Consider the following 16,367-nt stretch of genomic DNA (forward strand, 5'->3'; position numbering starts at 1 on the left):
AGAGAAGAGAGAAAGAGAAACATCAGTGTGAGAAACATCGATTGGTTGCCTCTTATAAGTGCCCCAACCGAGGACCAAACTCAAAACCTAGCTATGTGCCCTGACCAGAAATTGAACCCATGACTTTTCAGTTTACGGGACAGTGTTCCAACTGAGTCACACCAGCCAGGGCCATTGGTTGATTCTTGTATGTGCACTGACCAGGGATCAAACCTGCAACCTTGGCGTATCAGGACTATGCTCTAACCAACTGAGTTACCCGACCAGTGCTCATATGTATATTTTTATAAGAATAATCTTAATATTTCAACTTGCTTCTAATCTTTATATTGTTGGTACAGTATGTCTGCTCTTAATGTGGTTCTCTTTAAGTAAAGCTTAGGTTGTCAGGGCTGAGTAGTATAATCCGAGTGGTTATCTTTTGTCAATTTCTAGCTGCAATATTTTATATAGTATTTTATGTTGTAGTATAGTGGTAAATGGCCTGTGTTAGGCTGCCTGAGTTTTAATTCAGTCTCAGTTACTCACTATGTGATCTTCAGCAAGTGACTTGTCCTTACTAGGCTGTGACTTCTCATTTGTAAAAGTGAGGTCATAATAGGATTATGGTCAGAGTTGGGTGAGACAATGGACTTGCTCATAGTGAGCACTCAGTAAACATTAGCTATTATCATTTTACCTTCAATCACCTTACCATGTATGCCCAGCTTATTTACTTACTTATAAATAGAGGCACAAGTTTGTGCATCAGTAGGGGGATGGCCTGGCTCTCTGACATCCCTCGAGGTGTCCTGGATTACGAGAGGGCACAGGCCAGGCCAAGGGACCCCACTGGTGCACGATTGGGGCCGGAGAGGGACTGCAGGAGGGCTCCAGGGCTTGTGCAGCCTGTCTCACTCAGTCCCGATTGGCCGGACCCCAGCAGCAAGCTAACCTACCGGTCGGAGTGTCTGCCCCTTGGTGGTCAGTGCACGTCATAATGAGCGGTTGAGCTGCCTTAGTATATCATTAGCATATTATGCTTTGATTGAACAGCCGACCGGACACTTAGCATATTAGGCTTTTATTATATAGTATAGGATAATTGTGGTAAAAACATATAATGAATTAAAAATATGTTAACTAGCCGAAGCTGGTTTGGCTCAGTGGATGGAGCGTCGGTCTGCGGACTGAAGGGTCCTGGGTTCGATTCCGGTCAGGGGCATGTACATTGGTTGCGGGCACATCCCCAGTGGGGGGTGTGCAGGAGGCGGCTGGTCGATGTTTCTCTCTCATCGATGTTTCTAGCTCTCTATCCCTCTCCCTTCCTCTCTGTAAAAAAATCAATAAAATATATTAAAAAAATAAATAAAGTTAAAATTTAAAAAAAATATATGTTAACTGAATTTATTGGGGTGGCATCCTATATAATAAAAGGCTAATATGCAAATTGACTGAACGGCAGAACAACCGGTTGCTATGATGCACCCTGACCACCAGGGGGCAGACACTCAATGCAGGAGCTGCCCCCTGGTGGTCATTGTGCTTCCACAGGGGGAGCACCACTCAGCCAGAATCCCTGAGCCGGGCTCACAGCTGGTGAGCACAGTGGCAGTGGCAGGAGCCTCTCCCGCCTCCACGGAAGCGCTAAGGATGTCCGACTGACAGCTTAGGCTGTCAGTTGGACATCCTCTGAGGGCTCCCGGACTGTGAGAGGGCTCAGGCTGGGCTGAGGGACCCCCCACCCCCAGTGCATGAGTTTTGTACACCAGGCCTCTAGTTGGTTAATAAAATGATATAGGTTTCAAGTGTACAATTCTATAATAGATCATCTGTATATTGTATTGTGTGTTCACTACTCAAGTCAGGTTTCTTTCTATCACCATTTATCCCTCTTCTACCTGCTCCCAACCCCTTTTCCTCTGTTATGTTGTCTGTGAGTTTTGTGTGTTTTTTATTTTGATTTTTTTGTTTTTTTGCTTAATCTCTTTACCTATTTCACCCAGTCCCCACCCCCCTCCCCTTTGACAGTTGTCATTCAGTTCTCTGTATCTGAGTCTGTTTCTATTTTGTTTCATTTTGTTTATTAGATTCCACATATAAGTGAAATCATATGGTATTTGTCTACATATCATAAAACTTATCATCTTACCTATTTTTAAGTGTATAGTTCAGTGACATTAGGTACATTCATATTCTTGTTCAATCTTCCCACCATCCATCAGTTTTCAAGACTGAAACTCTATACCCATTGAATAACTTCCCACTGCCTCCTTCCCCAACCCCTGGCAACCACCATCCTGTGTTCTGTCTCTATTACTTTTACTACTCTAAATACCTTATATAAGTGGAATTGTACAATATTTGTTTGTTTTTGACTGGCTTATTTCACTTATCATAACATCCTCAATGTTCATTTATGTTTTGTAGCATGTGTCAAAATTCAGGATTTCCTTTTTTTTTTCTCCTTCCTTTTTAAGACTAAATAACAATTCAATTGTGTGTGTGTGTGTGTGTGTGTGTGTGTGTGTGTGTGTGTGTGTGTGTGTGTGTGTCTGGTGTGTATATGCCACATTGTGCTTATCCATTCATTTGTTAATGGATACTTGGGTTGCTTCCACGTTTTAGTTATTGTGAGTAATGTTGCCATGAACAGGAGTGTATAAATATCTCTTTGAGACCCTGTTTTAAGTTCTTCTGAGTATTTACCCAGAAGTGTAATTGCTGGATCATTTGTTATTTCTATTTTAATTTTTTGAGGAAATGCCAGTGTTTTCCACAGCATTTTACCATTTTACATTCCCACAAACAGTGCACAAGGATTCCAACTTCTTCACATACTTGTCAGCACTTGTTATTTCTTATTTTGGTAATAGCCATCCTTATGAATGTGAGTTGGTATCTCATTGTGATTTTGATTTGCATTTCCCTAATGATTAATGATATTGAGCATCTTTTTATGTGCTTATTGACCACTTGTATATTTTCTTTGGAAAAATGTCTATTCAAGTTCTTTCCACATTTTTAAGTCAGGTTTTTTGTTGTGTTGAGTTTTAGGAGTTCTTTATATATTCTGGATATTAATCTCTTATCAATATACTAGTGTCCAATAAATCCCAGATTACACACACACACACACAGATATATTTTTCCTTTTTTTCTGAACAGGTTTTATTACACAGATGAGGTGGGGCTCAGTCCTTGGCTGCTGCCTTCTTCATGGCTGCAAGGACATTGCTCAGCTCCTCTTTCTTCCTCTTGGCGCAGATGTGTGTCCCCACCCTTTTCTTGATGAATTTCAGGGCCCTCTTGTCCTTAGAGACCTTGAGCAGCTCCATGGCGCGATGCTCATAGGGGGCAAAGCCACACACCTCTCGGATTATGTCCCTCACGAACTTGGTGTGCTTGGTGAGGCGCCCGCGGCATCTGTACCCCGGTTTGCTCAGGTTCTTGGTTACCTTGTGGCCTTGTTGAGGCCGACGGCCATGGGGCAGCACAGAGCCATGGCTGCTCCTCCTCAGTGGCTGCCGCTCCTCAATGGCTGCCATGGCGGAACCCCAGATTTTATTTTTAAAGTTTTTTCTTTTAAATAGCCTTATTGAGCTCCAATCCACATACCATATAATTCATCATCCATTTAAAGTGTACAAGTCAAGACTTTTAGTATATTTACAGAATTATGAACATTTTTATTATTACAAAGAGAAACCAGTACTTTAGCAGTCACACCATACTTTACCCATCTTTGCCAGCCCTACTAATCTATTTTCTACAGTAGATTTTGCCTATTCTGGACATTTCATATAAATGTTATATAATATGTAGTCTCTTTCATTTAGTAAAATGTTTTCAAGGTTCATTAATGTTGTAGCATGTATTAGTACTTAATTTTTAATTGCCAAATATTCCATTGTATGGATAGACCATGTTTCTAATTTATCAGTTAATAGACATTTGGGTGACTTCTAGTTTTTAGCTCTTATGAGTAATGCTGCTGTGAACATTCTTATATAAGTCTTTGTGTGGATATGTTTTTTTCTTTTTTGGGTAGAGGAAATGAATTTTGAGGAGTGGAATTGCTGGATAATTGGTAACTTTAACTTTTTGAGGAACTCCAGACTGTTTTCCACAATGGCTGCACCATTTTGCATTACCACAAGTGGTGTATGAAGGATCCAGTTTCTCCACATCCTCTCCATGACTTGTCTTTTTATATATATTTATATTTTTTATTGATTTCAGAGAGGAAGGGAGAGGGAGAGAGAGATAGAAACATCAATGATGAGAGAGAATCATTGATTGGTTGCCTCTGAGTCCGCAACCTGGGCATGTGTCCTGACCAGGAATCAAACCTGACCTCTTGGTTCATAGGTTGACACTCAGCCACTGAGCCACACCAGCCGGGTATGACTTGTCTTTTTTATTTTAGTCATCCTAGTGAATGTGGAGTGGTATCTCATTGTGATTTGGTTTGAATTTCCCCAATGGCTAATGATGCAGAGCATCTTTTAATGTGCTTATGTCCCATCTTCTTACTATTTTTAAGTATCTCTCTTTTACTACTAAGCTATGTAATACCCTTTAATAAGATGGTGCTTACACCCATAGGTGCTTATTAATACTTAACAATTTGTTAATTGATTATAAGAGGATGGCAGGGGAAGGAAAATATCACCTCATCTTATCATTCTCTCCCTTTTGTTACTTCTATAACTAATTGAATTGAAAGTCCTCAGAGAGTATATCTAGAAAAGGGAGATTTTCAAATAATATTCAATCTGTTTAGGGGATGATCAGATTGAGGACATAAGATATTAATTAAAGAATAATTAATGGCCAAATCGATTACTGGTATTGATGATAGAGCACTTACAATGTGGTCTTGGCACTTGGGATACATCAATGAATAAATTAAAGTCCCTGCTTTGAGTTGTACTCTAGTGGGCAGAGACATGAAAAATTAGGCAATGTATGGGAAAAGGGAGTTATAAAAAGGGAGGGGGCTATTTTAGATATGATCGGTTAATCTTTAACTATCTGGTGAGGTGAAATTTGAGTACAGATCTTAATGAAATAAAGGAACAACTAATATTGATAATTTGAGAGAAGAATGCTTTAGGCAGAGAGAACTTGAAGTGCTAAAAACCTGAGGTGGGGGTGTGCTCAGTTTATCAGTGAACAGCAGTAAGGGAAAGAATGTTCCTATTGTTCACATTAAGGAATCTGAAGCTTGCGTGTTCTTAGACTTTGTTTATGGCCACTTCAGAGTGGTTTCCAAACAACATGAGTGTTGGTGTTAAAATTTAATTTTACTGCAGTCTGAATGAAGTATAATGTGAATATGTTTATATGAGCAAAGTATAATGTGGATATGTTTTTTTCAAAGTATAATGAGCAAAGAGGACAATGTTAGGTGGTAAGATCAGACAGGTAGAAGGAAGCCAGGATACATGGTATCTTGTAGGCTATGGTAATGATCTTGTATTTTTATTTTGAGTGAGATGAGAAGCCATTGCAAGATTTTGAACAGAGTGGAAGGACATGATCTGAACTGAACTTAAAAGGCTTGTTTTGGCTTCTGAGAAGAGAGGAGCATAGGATAAATAGATGACAAGGGAAGAAGCAGGGGAATAAAATAGGAAGCTGTTAAAAGAGTTAGGGAATGAGCCCTAGCTAGTTTGACTCAGTGGTTGGAGTATTGGCCCTTGAACTAAAAGGTTTGATTCCGGTCAAGGGCACATACTTTGGTTGCAGGCTGGATCCCCGGTCAGGGCATGTACAGGAGGCAACCAATCCATGTTCTTTCTCACATCGATGTTTCTCTCGCTGCCCTCCCCCCCCCTCACACACACACACACATACACATTCTCTAAAAATCAATGGAGAAAATATATATACTCCAGTGAGGATTAACAACAACAACAAAAATGTGTTAGGGAATGAGATAAAGCTTGAGCCAGTGTGATAGAATAGAGGTAGTAAGAAATTATTGGAATCAGGATATGTTTTGAAAGTAGAGCTGACAGAATTAGCTGATAGATCAGATGAGGATTATGAGAGTAAGAAAGGGATCAATGGAAGGTTTTTGCCTGAGCAACTATGAGATTGGAGTTGTCATATATTGAGATGGGAAAGATCGGAAGGAACAAGTTTGTAGGGAGAGGTCAGGTGTTTGGTTTTATATTTAAGATGGCTGATAGATAACCAACCAAGGAGATGCCGGGTAGGCAGGTGGATATACAAGTCTGGAATTCAGAGAAGTCCAGGTTGGAGATATGTATCTGGGAGTCATTAATATATGTAAAGCCATGGAGTAGATGTGATCACCTAAGAAATGTGTGTAGATAGAGCAGAGAGATTAACAATGGAGCCCTGGACACGCTGACATTGGGAAATTGAGAAATTCAAAGGAGTAGCCAGTCTGGGACATTGGACAGTTCACTTTACACTTTTGGGCCTTGGTGTGATCTGTGAAGTGTAAGATTGTTCTAAACGTTCCCCCGTCATCATAATAAACGTATTTATCTATATAACACTTTATAGTTTGCACAAAGCATTTCCATGTGTTTATGACATTTAATCTTTAACGAATCTATGTGATTTATATTTTTATACCCATGTTACAGATGGAAGATTAAAGCAGTTTAGAGACTTGTCCAAGTTGTACAGTCATAGTCAGAGACATGAATCTAGATCTGCCTGATCTCAAAGCCCGTGCTCTTTATGCTATGTAGCAATTACTTGTTACATTAATATTCTAGAACCCTGAGATTGTGGTCACATATAATTCATTTATTTCTTCATTCATTGAACATGTGTTGAGTACCTGCAGTGTACTATTCACTGTTCTAAGTGCTGGGAATACAGTTGTGACCAAGACAAAGTCCTTGTCCTCATAGATCATTCATTCTAATGGGGGAGACTGACAATAAACAAAAAAATTAACTAATAAATAATATAATGTTAGTGTAATAATAAAAAATAAAGCAAGGTAAAGGGACAGAATATGTTGGGGGATGATCAAGAAAAGTCTCTCTGGCCTGGCTTGTGTGGCTCGGGGGTTGAGTGTCAACCTATGAACCAGGAGGTCACAATTTGGTTCCTGGTCAGGGCATATGCCCAGGTTGTGGGCTCTGTCCCCAGTGTAGGGTGTGCAGGAGGCAGCCAATCAATTATTCTCTCTCATCATTGATGTTTCTATCTCTCTCCCTCTCTCTTCCTCTCTGAAATCAATAAAAATATATTTTAAAGAAAAAGGATTTTAAACAAATTATACAAAAAAAATAAAAGAAAAATAAAAGCCTTGCTGAAGAGATGGCATTTGAGCAGAGACTTGAATGATCTAAAATTAAAAAGCATGTGATATGTGATAGAGGAAACAAATAGAAAAGTTCAGAAGGAGGAACGAGCTAGATGTGTTTGAGGAGCATCAAGAAGGACAGGAGGTTGTTAAGCAAAATATATAGAGTTTTGGAGTCATTTAGTTGGGGTGGCGGGGGCAAGGAGGTCAATTCTGACTCCTAGATTAATTTTCTGTGTGACTATGAGCAGAGTATCTGGTTTTTCTGAGTTTTAATTTCCTTATCTGTAAGATAGAGATAATAAAGGCTATCTTGACAATTAAATGAGAATGTATATAAAACACCTAGAATGTTGCCTGAAACATTACTATATTAAACATACAGGTATCCCAAAAAATGTATATGCACTTTGAAAGATTATAAAGTCAGTATTTATTAATGTACTAGAAGCCCAGTGCACGAAATTCACGCACTGGGTGGGTGGGGGGGTCCCTCGGCCCAGCCTGTGCCCTCTCGCAGTCCGGGACCCCTCGAGGGATGTCTGCCTGCCAGCTTAGGCCCGATCCCCCCAGGCCTAAGCTGGCACTCAGACATCCTTCTCGCAGTCCAGGATCCCTTGCTCCTTACCGGCCTGTCGTGGAGGTGGGAGAGGCTCCCACCACCGCTGCTGTGCTCGCCAGCTGTGAGCTCTGCTTCTGGCTGAGCAGGAGTTTGGAGCACTGCTCAACCAGAAGCTGGCTTGCTGCTCCTTAGCGCTGGCCCCGCCCCTGCCCGGCCGTGGGCGCCTTGGTTGCACCCTGTCCCGTCTCTGCGGAGGTGGCGGGACATGCCACCCCCTCTCCCACTGCTTCTGCGGAAGGGGCGGGCACCAGGACCAGGCCTGCGCTGCAGACTCTCCCGCTGCCTCTGTGGAAGGAGGGGCACAGACTCACTGGCCCCCCCCCCCCCCCACCCCCCCCCGCCCACTGGTCGTTCAGGAAGGTTGTTCTTGCCTCGGCCCTCGCAGCCCGGCTTCATCCGAAATGTCGTCCGGAAGGACGTTTGGCTGTCCTGTCTAATTAGCCTATTGGCTCTTTATTATATAGGATAGTTCATTTTCAAAATGTAGAAGAATCTACAGAAATGAATACATTTTTTTGGTCAGTGCCTGCTTTCAAACTGATGACAGTTCTGGTCCAGGCACTGCTGATAACGTGAAGCAATGGAATTGCAAAAAGAAGAATTATTTCATTCGGTATTTGTGTGCCCTCAATTTGTTGGCTGTTGCTGGTTTTGTGCCATAAACTTTATCTTTTGTGTATTCCCATCAAAAAGAGGGTCTGTTGGCATTGTAGGATAAATTTTTTTTGTTCAAAGCTTAGTCTGATTTCCCCCATTATTTCAAATCAGTTTAACCTGAAAAGGAGTGAAAATTGAGTTAAAGTGTATATACATTTTTTGGGACACCTTATATGTTTACTGCACACCTGCTGTTATAGACTGTGTCTTAGGCACTTATTACACTGTCATCCAGTAAGTTCAGTTTTTCCAGTTTGTTTTAGTCAGCAGATATTAACTTTGTTTTTGTGCCTAGGCTGTGTTAAACACTCTCCCTGAGCTCACCTTTGTATTGAAATCAAGGAAGGAAATGTTGGACTGAAAAGAAAATAATTTAGAAGTTGATGAGTAGGTACAAAATTAAAGGCTGGAGATTCTGGTAATTGCAGTCTCCGATATATTCATTTATTATAAAAAGAAACGGCATGTGCATTTCTGTCATCTTTTCTCATCACTGGATACTAGCTGTACTCAGGCACTTAACCAGCCAGGCTTCCTGCTGACCCAAACCTGCTTGCCTTAGGAAAATTAGATAGGAGCCAAGTCCTCCATCCTTATATGACCATCTGTTTTCAGGCCCACAGCTGCTGCTCTTACAATTGCAACCCAACACAACTGGAATGATTTATTCATCTCCAGGTAACATTTGTGCACCAGGCTTCCAGCTAAGTACAGTATCAGCTTTACATTTAATGAGGCATCCAGCACAGGTGGTGAGCTGCACCAGAAAGGATGCTTCTGGCTTAGAAATGGCTTAGGGACAGGTGGAGGTAAGCTGTTAGTCCTAAGAATATAGCCAGAGGAAGAGCAGAGTGAACACTGGGCAATAAGGGAGAAGTTCTTGTCCAGTAGAGTCTTGATTGTATACCCTGTATTTTTGGAATTTCGAGATAATGTGACTCATCTTTTAAGTTAAATGTACCACTGCTGAGTTAGGTGAGAAAATTAATATCCAGAGAAGGGAAGGGACTTGAAGCTCCATAGCAGTTTGGCACAGCTAAGACTAGAACTCGGGTAGTATTCCAATTCCTGGTCCAGTGCTTAACTCCACATATTTTGTTGTGCAGTGAAACACAAGTGTTTTTTATTTTTTTATTTTTCTTATATGTAAAATGAGGATAATTAACACTTGTTCTGAATTGTTATGAGGATTAAATGAGATAAATTATATGAAAGCTGCTTAGGTCATTTTTGATAATCAGAAAGAACTAAATAAATGTTCATCTCTTCAGTTCAGTTGAGCAAACACTGATTAAGCATCTATCTTGTGCCAGCTCAATTTACTTAAATTATCTTATTTACCATTTATGTTTCTTTCTCTCCTTATTATATTGAGAGTCTATTTGGTATAATAGTACTTTTCTTCCATGACAAAATCTTTCCATAGTCAAATCTCCATAACCAAACACAGTTGGCACAAACAAGTGATGCTTACTTTTAGAAAAATCTAGAGTGTTAGAGTCTAGTATGAACCTGTGTTGATACCTAGTATGAGTCTATGGACCAATGTAGCTAGAGTTAGTCCATCTATGACTCTTGACTTCTGCCCTATCCTACAAGGTGAGTTGAGGATTCTCAGTTTGGAGGGGAAATCATAACTATGACAGCACTGTTACTTCAGAGAAGTGTAGTTTCTCTTTTGGAATATTTGGTTTTAGTAAATTGCTTCTTTTTCACCTTAGGTTTTAGGCTCTTGGATAAGCCATCTGCTTCTCAAATCCAATTTTCCTTGACCACCAAGGGCTTGCAGGCAATTGTTCAGATGGAGAATAAAAGCTTTCTTCAGTTCCTGGTGGTTTTATAAGAGTGGGAAGGCCTCAGGGAGAGAGATTGCATCTGCTTAATGGAATTCATTTGTGATGTGTGCCTGACTATGCAGTATTTTATTTACCAGGAACTCTGCTGGGACTGGCTGAGGAGGAGATACGATTTTGGAATGGAGTTCTGTCAACATGGGTTTTGGCTATTTCTGTCCTTGCCAATATCAGCTAGGGCTCCAAAGAGCTTGTTGGGAATGCTGCTGCTACTGCTTTTGTGTGTGTGTGTGCCTGCATCTATTGTCCAGGTTTTCCATTTTCACTTTGTTTTCCCAGGTTGTTGTTCTGTTCAGTGAGTGATTTCATATAGTGCAGTTCAACAGACTGAGTTAAGTGAACATTCAGAAATGAATAAAATAAGGGAAACATGGTATGGAGCAGTGGAAAAGCATTGGTGAACCCATAGACATGTGGCTTGAAGTCTCAACTTTGCCTTATACTGGCTTTGTGATCTTGAGTAAATCATTTAATCTCTTTGAGCCATAGCTTCTTTATCTTTAAAAATATGAATATAAATGTCTACCATGTGTTGAAGATTAAATGAAAAACTATGTGGGGAAGAATCAAGCATTAAGTTGGTGCTTGTTAAATATTCCTTTCCATCTTTTATTCCTTTAAGGAGTGCAGTATACATGGGGAAATCAGATATGTATACAAGTGAGTGTGTGTGTGTGTGTTGTGTGTGTGTGTGTGTGTGTGTGTGTGTGTAAGATTAACTCTGAGAGTGGTTGGAATTTGCCACTGTCCTTGGGAATTAGGAGGGTGAGAGGGCTTGGGATGGATGCATGTCTTCCTTGAAACCAGGCTGAGAGAGATACTCTGACAAGGTAACAACCTTTGTTCTTTTAAAGAAGACCTGAGGAGGGGGAAAAAAAAAGAACCTGGTGGTGGAGGCCTTGGAATACTGGTTTCCTCAGGGGGACCACTACAGGGTTTCTGGCTACTGGCCTCTTAGAGATAGAATAGTCTGTTTCACAGTTAACTGAGAGCAGAACCTGGGGTTTGTAAGCATGAGAACTGCCTTTAAGGAACAGTTAGTACATTGCTTGAAGGTTATAGCCACCAGCCTTCTTCCTCTCAATCTCTTATGTCATCAGCAGAATGATCTTTTCCAAGATTCAAATCTGATCATCTTAATTTGTTAAATCTCTTCATTGACTCCCAGTTGCCTTCAGGTTAGAATCCATATTTCTTCTGTGACATAAGGTCTTCCTTGATCTGATTTCGGCCTACCCTTTCAGCCTCATCTCCCACTGTTCTTGCCTGAGCTCCACTGACACGGCATTATTTGTAGCTTCTCACCCCTTCTGGCCCATGGTAGCCTTTCTGCTATGCTGTACTTACCTCTTTCCTATTGCTCTGTTTTACTTGACAAACTTCTCTTTTCTTTAAAACTCTTAAGTACCATGTTTTCTGTAAAGCCCTCCCTGGCTTCTATAGGTGAGGTGCCATGGGGTGAGACACTTCCCTCCTCTAGGTTCATCTAGAATTTTGTACATACAAAACTCTTAACTACATGTTGTAGCCTAAGTGCTTAGTAGACAGAATGAGGTCTCTTAATGCTTTTGTTTATGACACATTGGCTATTTTATTTTAATGCCTTCATTAGGATACTCAGTCCGTATATATGTAGATCCATTCACAGCAGATATCTTTATTTTGTTAATGAAATAAGTTTCATTACATAAAGTAATAAATACATACAAAAATGCAAACAGTGTTAGTAATTTTCTTCCAGAAGTTTGGAATACCTTACAGGAAACACAGAACTGAAATCTACATACAATCTTAGGAAAATTTTCAGGGTTCCTTGTTAAGTGAGGTTTGGTAAGTTGCTCTTCTGTATTTATAACTTGTGCATTTCAAAAATTGCACTTCAAAGCACTGGCAATCATGCAAATGCTTAAGCAAAAAAAAGAAGTTACATTAAGCAGAATCTATACTGTTTGGCCAACAGGGACCATGAATAGGCTACTAAGTAAAACGTGTTGTTAGTATGCACTAAAAACATAACTCTCAAGAGTTGTATTAGCTTAAGAAGAGAAAAAAAAGAACAATTTGAGTAACATAAATGTATGCAAAAGAGAAACATTGTATCTTGGAGGCACACTGCTGTTTTGCTATGAGATAGGAAACTTTTATGTGCATCTTTTGAATCAGTGCTTAAAAAGAATACCCTGAGGCCCAGCTGGTGTGGCTCAGTGGTTGAGCGTCGACTTATGAACCAGGAGGTCACTGTTCAATTCCCCGTCAGGGCACATGCCCGGGTTGCAGGCTCGATCTCCAGGAGAGGGCATCAGGAGGCAGCTGGTCTCTGATTCTCATCATTGATGTTTCCATCTCTCTCTCCTCTCCCTTCCTCTCTCTGAAATTAAACACCCTGGGTAAGTTCCTATTTAAAAATAAAAAATATAAATACTGATCAACTGCAAAATCTCTTCCCCGTCTTAGACTGTAGGTTCAGAATCTAAAGAACCATGGGATGGGAACAGGGAGGAGAAACAATTTCAGATGAAGTATAAACTTATTGGAAGAAGTGGAAAACCTTCCAAGCTAATAAGGCATCTAGGATCTGACATTCCATTCAGCTTCAGCCAAACACTCCTGAACCAGCCCTCTAGCATGGATGATGCCTCATTTTAGTCTCTCCATCACACTCCTGCTTCCCGTGTAGGTGGGTCTGATTTCTTTCCCTAACTCCTTGATGATGGCCTGTAACTCTGTGTAATTGCTCTGGGGCACCTGGCTGTTTCCAGTTTCCTTGGTGTAGCCTAGGGATGGTGGCTCATGGTCAGTCAGCTGCTGGTGGTACTGTGGAGGGCAGGTGGGCGCTCCCAGGCTCCCAGCCGCGTTGAGGCAGGCAGCAGGCATGTTTTTGGTCCAGTTTGGTTTGTAAGACATCCGAAGAGAGTGGCGGGGTGTGCGAGGTGTGCGGGGCAGCTGGTGTCTGAGCGCCAGTCTGCGCCTACCCTGTTTCTGCTGCACTTTTTAAAAAATATATATTTTACTGATTTTTTACAGAGAGGAAGGGAGAGGGATAGAGAGTCAGAAACATCGATGAGAGAGAAACGTCGGTCAGCTGCCTCCTGCACACCCCCTACTGGGGATGTGCTGGCAACCAAGGTACATGCCCTTGACTGGAATTGAACCTGGGACCCTTCAGTCCTCAGGCCGACGTTCTATCCACTGAGCCAAACCAGTTAGGGCTTCTGCTGCACTTTTTGTTGATGGTAGCTCCCTGCTGCACCCCACAACATATCTTTAAAATTTGAAAAATAAATGCAGAAACAATACAGCACCTTGCCAGACTTAGCAAATTATCCTTTATTATACTTTTATTTCTGAATAAGTGACTACCCATCAGTAAAATGAACAATCAGAGATTTGGAAAGAGCTAATTTTCAGGTTGATGGGGTAGGTCCATCTGATCTGATTAAAAAAAAAATTTTTTTTTTTTGAGAGTGGGAGAGGGAGAGAAACATTAATTGGCTGCTTCTTGCATACCTCCTACCAGGAATCAAGCCCACAACCCCAGCATGTGCCCTGACTGGGATCGAACCAGCCACCTCTTTGTACATGGGATGACACTCAACCAACTGAGCCACACCTGCCAGGGCAGATATACACTGAGTGGCCAGATTATTATGATCTCTGAACGCATAATAATCTGGCCACTCAGTATACACACACACACACACACACACACACACACACACACACACACACACACACACACATATACATATATATATTAGAGGCCTGGTGCATGAATTCGTGCATGGGTGGGGTCCGGCCAGCCGGGCCAGGGGGAGGGGACATGGGCGATTGGTCGGCCTGCCTGCTGGTCGAACTCCTGGTCGAGGAGACAATTTGCATATTAGCCTTTTATTATATAGGATATACACTGAGTGGCCAGATTATTAAGCATTCAGAGATTATGATAGTCTGGCCACTCAGTGTATATACATATATATTTTTAATCCTCACCTGAGGACAAACTCAGAGCAAAGGAGGGAGGGAGAGAAGGAAGTTAGAGATTGGGGTGGGGAGGGGGGGCGAGAAACATCATGTGAGAGAGAAAAACATTGATCAGTTGCCTTCTCTATACTCCCTGACCAGTGATCAAACCCGCAACCCAGGTATGTGTCCTGACCTGGAATTGAACTGGCAACCTTTTGGCGCACTAGATTACCAACCAACTGAGTTACTGAGCCACTCTAGCTGGGCTGATATGATTTATGAAAATGATATGAAATCATTTTCTTTACTGTTATGCTTTCTTTTATATAACTTTTCATTTGGATCCTCAAATTTCTTCTGATATAAATGGGATCGGAATTCTGTGTTTCATGTTGGAGCTTTCCCTAGATGTCTGATGATCTTTGGTGTCTATATTTTTAAATGGGAGATACTAAAAAGCTGACTGGAAATTTTAAGTACTTGGTCAGGGCTTACTGATTGTGGCCCTCACTGTATCATCTGCCTGGTCTATTTGTGGGGCAGCTACAATGTTAGTATTTTTATTTTTCCACTACGGTGGGTGAGATTCTCATGAAGGATCCTCTAGTCACCTTTGTAGAGGTTATAGGACTGGCTGCTACTTGTCTGGAAGCTGAATGGGGGAGGAAGACTGCCGGGAGGTCCTCAATATTCAGTTTACTTAGACTCTTATTTTCAGTACAGTAACCCTGCCTTCAACTGTGCCTGCTATTCTCTTTGTCTAGAGATCTTCTATTTTATCATGTCCAGAGGGAAAAGAAAACCCGAACATGGAGCTACCAGTTTCTGAATTTTGTGGGGGTTTTACAGGTTAAATTGTTGCTTTTTAATTTTTTTTCACTGCTGGCTTAGTAGTCATCTTTCCTGGATCTGATAAATCAGTTCCTGCTCATTCATTTGCTTTCTAGCTTTCAATATTTTGTGGTTATCGCTCTTCTCCATGTCTTCATTTTTATGCCTTTATGCCTTATAAAAATTCAAAATGTATATAAAATTCATTATATATCTCCCTTTACGGAATAGACATATTATTTAATCTTTCTTAGAATTCAAGTTCATTACTTTGAACATCAGTTATTCTGCCTTTTTGTATTATACTGATACCACAGGAGCTATTGTAACCTACATTAACTACTTTGAATCTATACTTTAAAACATAAACAAAAGCGAAGGGCCACCTTTTTGTGAGTACTATGCTTTTTACATTCTTGTGGTTGTTTGGAATTATTGTTTTGCATTTTCTCCTGCTGTTTGTGAAACACAACAGACAATATTGTTCTCCTTTCTTACTTTGTCACTTCTCACCTACTATATATGGGTGCTCCCAAATTACTGAGTTTATTAGATGTGTATTTAAAGGAAGAGTGAGGCCCTGAGGACTCTCCTAGTAGTGAAGTGGGAAGAATTAAAGACAGTTATTTTGGCTTGGAAGAAGCTCTTTTTACTTACTTCCTAGTTCTGTGTGTTCCAGAAAGACAAGGTTATTGGATTGCTGAATTCTATACAAATGGGGTATTGTAATAAAACTTCTGGCTTGTCAAGTAAATTGCTTTCATTCATATTATCTTCTTTTTATTTCAAGCTTCACAGTAATTCTACAAGGTAGTAGGGCAAGTAAGAGTATTCCATGTGTTTTAGATAGGGCAATTTGAGGTTCAGAATGATTAAATGACTTTTCCCCATCACGTAATTGAGTGGTAGAACTGGGCCTAATCTCAGGTTGTCTGACTCAAACCTTAGTGCTCTGTCCCTTCTCTGTCCAGTCCCTTTATACGTAGCCACCTTCAGAGAGGGTCAGATTCATAAGATTAGAGTTCAATGCAATAAGGAATAGTCCTCATTTGATCCTTATGGTAGAAACACAGTGGGACAGGTTATATTTTTCCTATTTCCCACCTGGGGAAATTGAAGCTCAGAGAGATGAAGTGACTTGTTCAAGGTCATCTGGTAAAAT

The 16,367-nt window shown here is 40.8% G+C and overlaps 1 protein-coding gene and 2 pseudogenes across 1 annotated transcript in view; 1 reads left to right on the forward strand and 2 right to left on the reverse strand.

Moving 5' to 3' along the window:
* The window catches only part of FAM168A (family with sequence similarity 168 member A), a 167,390-nt gene that overhangs the window by 55,667 nt on the left and 95,356 nt on the right, over positions 1-16,367 (forward strand). The gene's annotated exons all lie outside the window — the stretch shown is intronic.
* LOC103293672 (60S ribosomal protein L36-like) lies at positions 3,174-3,484 on the reverse strand (annotated as a pseudogene).
* On the reverse strand, positions 12,919-13,315 carry LOC103293579 (cyclin-dependent kinase 2-associated protein 1-like; annotated as a pseudogene).

This window comes from Eptesicus fuscus, chromosome 13, assembly GCF_027574615.1.
Source record: "Eptesicus fuscus isolate TK198812 chromosome 13, DD_ASM_mEF_20220401, whole genome shotgun sequence".
Lineage (NCBI taxonomy): Eukaryota > Metazoa > Chordata > Mammalia > Chiroptera > Vespertilionidae > Eptesicus > Eptesicus fuscus.